This window comes from Ixodes scapularis, unplaced genomic scaffold (genome assembly GCF_016920785.2).
Source record: "Ixodes scapularis isolate PalLabHiFi unplaced genomic scaffold, ASM1692078v2 PGA_scaffold3__209_contigs__length_174095766, whole genome shotgun sequence".
NCBI classification, from domain to species: Eukaryota; Metazoa; Arthropoda; class Arachnida; order Ixodida; family Ixodidae; genus Ixodes; species Ixodes scapularis.
Genome location: NW_024609868.1, coordinates 50,281,772 through 50,291,670, shown reverse-complemented (window position 1 = coordinate 50,291,670; position 9,899 = coordinate 50,281,772). Strand labels below are relative to the sequence as shown.

General features: G+C 47.8%; 1 pseudogene; it reads right to left on the bottom strand.

Moving 5' to 3' along the window:
* Nucleotides 1-569: 569 nt before the first annotated feature.
* On the bottom strand, nucleotides 570-9,746 carry LOC8025454 (annotated as a pseudogene).
* Between the last annotated feature and the right edge of the window lie 153 nt (nucleotides 9,747-9,899).

The window sequence follows — 9,899 nt, the reverse complement described above, 5'->3', positions numbered from 1 at the left end:
GCTCGACACCAATTGGTTTTGAGCAAAAGTAAGGAGGCCATTGCAGTAAAACAAAAAATGTTCATGCCGGGCAGGAATAGAACCTGGACCATTTAGATTATTAGGCAAGTGTCTTTCCGGCACAGTGCAACGCATCTCCCCAAGTTCAGATGCCGCTCGGTGGGAAAGCCCTACGGGGCGTCTGTTGTGCTTCTGGCAGACAGCAACTTGACACCCCATAGCACGTTTCTAAAACCCAGGTTCGAGCCAGTATCTCCATTCCAGGAATAGCTATAGAGAGTACATGCCATGCATTAGGCCAGCCGCTAAACTAACTGATGCTGAAAATGTGTGCGCCACATGTTTCACGTGCAACACAATTTCCCAAAATTTGATACTCGTTTTCAGGTATACTTCCACCTCATAAGCTAGCAATGCAAGCGAAGTGGCATAAATATTTTTTTTGGCACACTCCAATGCATGTGGCATTCCCACCCAATTTTTTTTTTAAATGATGCAATATCCTCAAACACCAGTTTCAATGGCTCGCTGTGTTTGTCTAACCTCTACTCTCAGAGACTTACGGTTGGTGACTGCATAAATCTGCATCCTTTACCGAAGGGGAGCCCCTTGACAATCTTTATTTTTACATGCCAACATCTTGTAGATTTCTAATGCATATGCACACTCTTGGTATATAAACATCTTAGGAAAAGCCCCAAACATAGCCCATTAATGAGCTGCGTGGGCCCAAAACTCCCCCTTTCCCTCGTCATATGCACAGTTGAGTTCCAAACACACAAAATTAAACCGAAATGAGACCGCGTCAGTAGGCGGAATTTCGCCAGCCGGGCGGAAAGCGGCCCATTGCAGCCACGCCATACTTTCCGCGACAGTCCCATGCTGGCCTCTCTTGGCGCCAGTTATTGTTCGCATTCTTTTTACGCGCGCGGTTTTTTCCTGCGTGCAACTGCTCCAGGTTACGCATTTGAGATGCCACCGACGTTTCGATCTTTCGCAGCAACTTCGACTTCTTGTTCTTTTTCCTCTTTTTCGAGCCTCCGCCGTTGCTCACAGAAGCTTTGTTGTCGTAGCCGCCGTCGTCGTTTTGGTGCTGGTGATTCATATTGTGGCGAGGTCGTTTCCTTGGTTGTCTGCCTGCCGACGCGTTTTCGCTGTGCACCCGTTTGCGGCTGCCCTTGCCTCCTTTCTGCTTGTTCGGTGGCGCTTGCCAGTGTCCTTCTGCAATGGACGAAGACAATCAACATTGTTACCGTACAGCAGCATGGCGCACGCTCTGTTTCTGCCTGGAAATGCTATACACCATTGCAGGATGCCGACTCTTTTCTTTAATTTATCCGTTTGAACAGCTTCTTTGTTTTGGGATGTTACTTTGGTATTGCTGCATTTGATTAGAATAAAAAAAGGTACAAAAGGGGACAAGGAGAAGAGACACAAACACTTTGCTGACTATCGACTGTCTTTTTCAATAAAATACATCTACCTACACAAAAGGAGAAACTTGGGAAACCAGACAGTGCATCAAATTATTGAACATCTTTGATGTATATTGTTGTGAAAGGAAAAGGCTGCCAATTTTTAGTTACCACTGTGTTTGTGTCGTCTACTTTTCAATGTCTTTTTTTTGCGCCGTTTTATTTATTCCGACAATGCACCAATTCGCCGAACTACAGACCTTGCTGCGTAATAATTTTGGGGGACAAACGATATCAGCTTAGATGGTACAATTGAGAGAACACAAGTTGTCTTTGGCACCTGCTTACGACAGCTGCAAAGTCTCTCACCTGACTGTCTACCATGATGTTGAGGGTCGTCGTAAGAAATGATGTAGGGCGTACCTGGATTGCCCCTCTTCTTCATGTGGCATTGCTGTCGCAGAAGAAACCCTCTTGAAAAACATGCTCCCTTTGCTTTTTTCGCTTCAGTTGCACACCACAATATCTCCAAACACACATTCAATCCGTAAGATATTGTAAGAATGCTTACCCAAAACGAAAAGATAAATGGTGAAAAACATGGGCATAACACATCTCCAAACAATTGACAGCAAAATTTCATGCACCCGCCACAAACCATGCGAACAAACGCCGCAAATCGCGGACATGGCGAATTTCCACTTTACGGTACAAAAAACGCGCGGGAATTTGCTACGAACTACCGTGCCACGATTGCGCACGCAGCAGATGCGCGTTTTGCGGCGTGAAGAACGCGCGGGAACTTCACACGAACTTGCGCATCACGGAAACCGACATCGCGTGCGCAGATCGTGGATTAGAATCGCAGGAACAGACACCTCGGATCGTGGACACAGCGGATTTGCATTTCATGGTGCGATCAACACACGGGAACCCACTACAAACTTGCGTGTCATGGGAACAGCTGTTGTGCACACAGATTGCAGACAAAAACGCGGGGACCCGCTAATACCCGTGTCCCGCTAGAGCGACATACAGAAACAAAAGACAAAGACAAGCCTCAAACCAGAGTCTTTCGCGATTTGAGACGCTTTGTAGAGTAACGGAGGCTATGCTCAAACACAAGCATCATGCACGTGAGGGTATCTTTGGCAGGCTTGCAATCGCTCGTGCTTACTTCGCGAGCACCGAACGAGTGAACGCCTGAATATCACTTTCCAAGATCCTTTTGAGCAAGCAGCTATGATCACCTAAATTTAGTTAAGAGAATTTTAAAGTTCGCAAATCTCCTATCATGCTTTTTTTTTCTGCTGTAGACAGGACAGACCACTTTGTAATGTTGGCCTCCACAGGCTTAACTACGAAAAGTTATCTTCCATAGAAATCCAATGTGAGGGGTTACAAGACAGATCTTCCTCATATAAAAAAAAAAGTTTACACAACTGTTGATGTAACTTACTATGCACTGTTCATTTTGAGCAGAAAGAACCTGTCAAAGGCCCATCCTTTAAAGGGCAACTCCGCTCAATTCCGAAGATTTCGGGATAATGAGTGATTTCGAATTAAAAAGCCCTAGTAAAAGACACTACGTCGTTTGCTTTGCGAAAAATGGGATATATATTTTTAAATTTAATTTTAAATACGAGCGGAAACCGAAACTTCGGCTCCGTCCGGCAACATTGGCCTCGGGCCGCCAAGTACATGGCCATCACGTGATCCTCGGCCCAACGACGGGCGGGATGGGGCGGGCATGCGGCAGGTGCGAGTGTCGTCTGCACCGCACTCTTCGCCACGTTTTGGTGTCTACGGCATTCGACGACGTCTGCACAACTGCGGCATAAGTCTGCGACTCTGCGCACGTGGTGTCCATAGCGCGGACGAAACTCCGAGAGGCAATAATCACAAACGGTGAGACGACGACGGTGGCTGTGACGCGGAAGACGGCGATAACGGCGGGCGGTTAGTCTGCTCCCAAGAAGTGCGCTGCGCAGGCGCGTACGCCAATCACGTGGACACCGCTGAGCGCCGAGAGGCAACGTTGCTGACGTCATGCGCTACGCTCGATCGGAGAAGTAAAAAGAAGCAAAAGGGGGCCATGATGATGACAATTAGCTCAATGTTGGCTCCGCCCATGTCGTAGCCTTGACTGCACTGTTGGTTGCGCCTGAATTCGCCCGCTCGAGTCAGCCGATTTCGGCAACTTGGCGAGTTGCAAAGTTTGCTGGACCGTTTAAGAAACATTTAGACAGAACTGTGTCGTAATATTTGACGTGTGGTCTTCCTAGGCGATACTGAAGAGGACTGCATTTTTTTTTCAAAACCAAAAATGAAGCGGAGTTGCCCTTTAAAGTTTTTACGGCTTTTCGTTTATGCCTGCCAGCTTAGTCATGTTCTCGGAAAGGGTTGCATTTGCCTCAAAGCAGCACCTGCGCCAGTTGACAGCACAGCTGCTAGGTGTCCTTCACTTTGCCACGGCTCAGGTTGTGTGTGGCTAAGATAGGTGACACAAGTCACCAACTAATTGGGCCAGCCACGCAATTTGGTGAATCTTTATCAGAATGGCGCAAGACATTGCCTCTGGTGTAAAATGGCGCATTTTGTGCAGGAGTGGAATCACAACCAGCTTTTGTTACTGATTTAGTACTCTTACCATGATAACCCCTTTGATGTACCAGTCCCTCTATATTTACTAACCTCAAATTAGATGAAATTACAGCACACTGTGGAATAGAGACACTCTGGCAGTTTCTTCAACTGCCTTCTCGTATGGTCGCGCAAAAATTGCATGCCTGAGCCCAAAGTGCCGTGTGAAAACTTAAGCATTAAGCACTGACACTGGAAAAGGAACTTGACTATGCATTCACATAGAGGCCTTCAATGTTGTAGCATGCTATCAAACTGAACAGGTAGCAAAGCAGTAGTAAGATGAACTGGTCGTATGGTCATTTGTGAAAGATGAGCGTTGCTTTTATAATCAACTTATTTACGGGAGGAACCTGCATTGTCGCTAGGACAGTTCTCCACTTAGAATAGCAACTATAGTAAAATACCGGGGAAGCGCCCGCCCGACTTTCACTGAAAACTGGATTAATCTAAACATGATCGCCTGCCCATTCAAATCGGTAAAAACCAAGATGTCTGCCAATGAAGAGCTTCGAAGGCAAGGTGAACAGAATCAAAGAAAGCATATATATTTTCCTACGACATCTATGCCATCACCTCTGGTAGTTTCGTGGCTGCCGCGACGAGGTGAATATTTTCGGCTGATGCCAGCGCTTTGGAGGGGGTGCATACTTAATGTATAATGCGCATAATTCCCAAGTTTGGGAAATGTGGCGTTTGTACGAAGCGGGCGCTTCCACGGTATTTTACGGTATATTCCAAAACGTCCAATAAACAACAATGAGCAATAAAAGCCAGCTTAAAGTGTTGGTTTTGTAATCACTTGCATCGATGAACACAGCATGGCTATCCTATTTACAAGGTTCCAGGTCCCAAGGTAATGAATTCTATTAGAACTAGGTGATGAGAACAAACACTCACGTGACCAAAGTGGCCTTGTCCTGCGCAGTTGTAGCAGTAGCGTTCCTCAATTGGCCGCGTCTTAAAAGGCGCTCGCACAATAGGACCGTCCTCTGTCTGGTAAAAGGAACCAATTGAGAGCTCGTGTTTGGCAAGAGGCTGCTTGTAATGCTAGTATTTTGGGGGTGTGCTGTAGCTACTGCATGACAGAAACCGCATTTAATAGTTGCAATAGTCTCCAAATGACAGTGTTGTTGATGTAAACTTGAGGGTTAGTAGTTCTACTTTTTAAACATGAACAATGAAACATTGGACCACGGGAGGCATCCAACTTTGATCTCAGCAAAACTTTTTATAAACATACTGAAGCAGCCATTGCAATTTTAAAACGAGAGCACTACAAGATAATAAAAATTACAATTAAAAGACCAATGAAACAAGCATTTTTTGAGGCAGTTGTGCAGGCTACAAGGAGAAATGAAGATTACAAATAACTATCTTGCACGAAACAAAATAGGATAAGACACTTACTGTAAGGTGGTATCTCCTCCACAGATCAGGGCAGAGCTAGAAAAAAAAAAATTGGAAAGAGCAGTCAGTTAACAGCTGAGTTAATGTCAGAGAGAGCATAGAAGTGGGGCAGTTGGTTAACCCAATAGCACATAGAACAAACAACAATGTCAGAGATATTCATGGGTGGGCAACATTGGCCAAGTTCCACAGAGGAGATAAAAGACTCTAGGGAGAATTGAATGATGTACAACTAACTAACACAGCTGGGGACATGCGGGACAAAGAAAAATTGGGACTCCTTCCGCACAAAGTTTTAACCCCATTTCCCAGTGGGCCCGGTGCTGAGGTAACGCCGACTAGGTTTGAACAAAGGAAAAGTGGTGACTCCCTCGCCGGGGTAAGAGGCAGGAGGTGATGTTTCTAGCATTTTTGCCCGACCCCCCAAGGGTCATCCTGATGATATCCCACACCGCCTGGTGATAGTTACAAAAGTGCAGAGGGGAAGCAAATTGGCTTAGAAGGGCGAAGGTTTTTAGTTTCTAAGCCAGGTGGTGCAAGCTACCGCCCAATATCATGGGTACAGCTGTTAGCATCCATCCAACCAGCAAAAAAATGTACTTCATTCAGAAAGGGGGTTGTGGGGCTGAGAGCTAGAAGGAAACAAAAGGAGAAAGCTTGCAAGATAAAACGAGCATACATTACACTCGTTACTATACTCTTATCGAAACAATGGCAGCCACATTGAGGCTTTTGGAAGGTTCCTTTGTAAGCTCTTCCCACTCTCTTAGAGTAATGTAGTGTTTTGTCTGTACAAAGGCTTAAATGGCCCTTTCAACTTACGCCCCTCAAAATCGAGTTTCTAGATTCAAACTCCGTCGCCTTTTGAAAGGAATACAAACAAAAACAGGCTTCCGGCCAGGTTGACGAGCCTGGCGAACAACGTGGGCCTTCCGGGCGTCCAGGAAAACTGCTGGGTGTACCTACCCTGCTGGGGTGACCCCAGGCCTGGCAGATGTCACAGGAGTCGCAGTAGCTCTGCTGGCACTCCACCATGGCGTGCCCAGTCTCGTAGCAGCGGGCGCAGATACGCTGGGGGCAGCGGTGCCCCTGGTGACCGGGTTCGGCACACAGGTGGCACACCTGCACCTGGAGCCACGAAGGCAAAGGTAGGGGCAGAACGCAGCAAATCGTAAGCGCTGGCACTGGTAGTCCCGTGAGAAAGGACGAGAATGAGAGTGGCGGAAGAGCAGACAAAGAAAGCAGACGTTAGGTTGGGCACATTCATTTGGCCGCGACGAGTAGACGGTGTTTTTGCGCTTGTAGACTTCTTTTTTTCCATAGAATGTGCGACGCCAGTGTTCTTCTACAAAAATAAAGCTAGAAAAACACTAAATACACACCTTATGAAGATGTCTTCTCACTTCTTTGTGTATATTAAAGCGTCACCAGCAATCTGGGCCTATGGGGCCAGCGATGTGTGCGTCTATGGCCCGCCGTTCCAAAGCGGATAAATGCCTGGGAAGTTTCCCTCTAGATTATTGTACAAACCCTACCCCTGGCGCCAGACAAAAGACTGGTTGGTGACGTGTCCGAAGGGGGTGGCACTTCCTCGTGAAGGAAGCTCTGGCGCAAACACCGTGGGCGAGAATGGAGCAACAACGACGACAAGTCTAGACAGTTTTCGTTGCTGACATGATTCTTTATGAAGGCGAGCTTCCCTATACTTCGTTTCACGATAACTGTAAAGGCTGTGGCCCCAGCGACCCAATAAGAGCGTCGGAGCGAGGCACATGATAATGCTCCATGGTCGAGGCCATGCTACCGCCACAGCAACAGCGCCATCCACATGTGTAATGCTGCCATAACTTCAGTTCAGAGGAGGCAGGCGGCAGTTCTCGAGATGCTTGGTGCTGTGTCGTGCTCGGCACGCGCAGTGCTTTAGCGAGGTTGTCCCACATGCAAAAATACAAACGTTCCCTCAATGCATCGCGACAGTGGCGGCGTAACGAAACTGCATGGTGACATCGGTTCATTCCATCTTTATCGATAATAAGTAAAAAATAAGGATTAAATAGTCAGAAATTTATTAGTTTCAATTATATTTAAACCAAAAAAGTGACGCCCCACATCTATATCCGCTCCCGTTTTTTTCTTCTCATTCTTGTAGCGTTGTGGCCGCTGGCGATCGCAGCCGTGTAATTGACTGCTTCCACTTAAAAAACATAGCCCTGGCATTAGCACCCGTCACACATTCATGGGTAAATTGAGCGTATGGTTGTATTATGACCTGTTCCCCAAGGACACGCTAGTCTAGCGGACGGCAATGTTGCCGCGGTGAACATTCATCCCAAGTTGGCTGGATTTGCAGCAGACGACAGCAGGTTCCTCCATGCTCACATTTGGCGCAGTGACACCCACACTCCCATGATGCAGTGTCCCATGCCTCGCTCAGACGCTTTTATTGGGTCGCAGGGGCATAGCCTCCACAGTTTGCCAAGTTAATGTGAAACAGGGTATGGTTCTTTTGCCAATCTTAGCAGCCTATAAATGCGAGTTCAAACCGAGCATCCGCGGTGAAGAGCGCATTCAAATATGGCGTCCAGTGAATATCCCACAACAGACGTGACCAGCAAGACAACTCTATGGCCAACATACTTTGCACTGTGATGTATGCCATAATTAAAGACAATCATACTAAATGGACCCCTCAACAGCTAAGTCAAGTGGATATCCATTCACCTTAGGCTGGGGGCAGAACTTGGAGAGATGCCCAGACTCGTTGCAATTGCGGCAGCGCACGCCCGAGAATTGGTTGTGGTACCGGAAACCCCGATTGATGCGGTAACGGTCCTCGACATCCACGCGCCACAGGTCACCTGTCGATTGGAATGTACAAGGATGACCCAACAACGTTCCCACACAGACGACAGTCGCCAAGGCATGCCAGCAACACTTCCACTCCCAGTGGGAATGTGAAATTCATGTATTGTAGCATAGAAAGAGGTCATCATTCACACTAAACCAGCATATGTGTCGGGTTGGCGGTGGACTGCATTAAGCCACTGCAGTTTGATGTATATTGAACACAAGCTTGCATTTGTACGCCTAAAAATTGTGCGCTAGTTTGTCTCGTTATGATGCTGCTGGGCAGTGTTGGGCACATCAGACGGATGATGCAGCATACACTGTAAAAAGGATGCCTTGCAGGGGTCGTTTCCACACACTGTTTTTTTTTAAAATGTGGAACAACATAAGAGGTCTTATAAGGCACACAAAAAGGCGTCAATGCATCATATAGACAGTGTAATATCGCATGCGGGACCTGTATTAGGAATCGCATCCAACTTTGCATGACAGGCTCTGCGCTGAATTCCTTCTTAGAAAGCAATGCACTCCGCTTACCTTGGCTTTTGTTGGTCTCGGTCGTCCCTTCCACATTGAGGGAGATGTCCTGGCTGCTCTCTTCGCTGAACACGATCAACTCGTCGTCGCTGCTTAGCACGATCGTGTCGACCGCGTCGACCGACGACGCATCGCGATCTTCGGCGGAGCCGTCGCCACCGTCTTCTTCCACGATGACCTCGAGTTTCCTCTTCTTTTTCCGCTTGGCCGCCGAGGCGCCCTCGAGGACCTTGAGTCGCTCGGCATCACCCCGTTCTCGCCGTTTCGAGGAAGCCTTGCCCTTAGCGACCGCCGACGCCAAACCAGACGCCAGGTCTCCCGTCAGAAGCGCCGGAGCTTGGGCCGCTTCCGTCGCCCCTAAATCTTCGGCTTCGTAGTGGACCTTAGAATAAAGAAGTGCCTCTATATCGCTGTCGGGTTCGTCGCTGTTCCCCGCGTCGGAAAGCTCGTCGTCGTATTGTTGGTCCCACATCCCGACGGTCGGATGTGCTCATAACCCGAAGAGCGTCCCTCGGTTTCCACGGAGACTCCCAGCAACGACGTGCCGGTGGCAACAGCGGGGTGGATCTAGCCTTTGTTCCTCGGGCCAACGAACCGCTTGGATCCAGCAGGTAGGTAGCAGTTGCCCAACACCAAGGTTCACGGGGGACCATGAACCACCACGCGTTGCCTTGAAAGCTAGCACCACGTTCTTGATCCGACAACGGCTATAACGGGGAGCAATCCTCTGGGGGGATGTTGCCAACTTCAGCAAGATGACAGGATTACGATACGTTACTAGCAGGTGTTGTTACCTGTTTGTACTGTTGAACCAGAGGAAAAAGAAAAAAAATAGGAATAGAATCAACTTAGAAGCAATCGGCCGTTCCCGTTGTCGTCGTCACTTCTAGCGATGACGATAGGCCAGCCAGGCCAGCGCGGAATGGGCACGAGGATGCGTAGGTGTGTTTTTGCTTTTGCAAGATAAAGAGGAGTAAGAAGAGGCATTTTTTGTCTATATTAATTTTTGTAAATAATTTGACAAATAGATTCTGATCTTTGCCTACT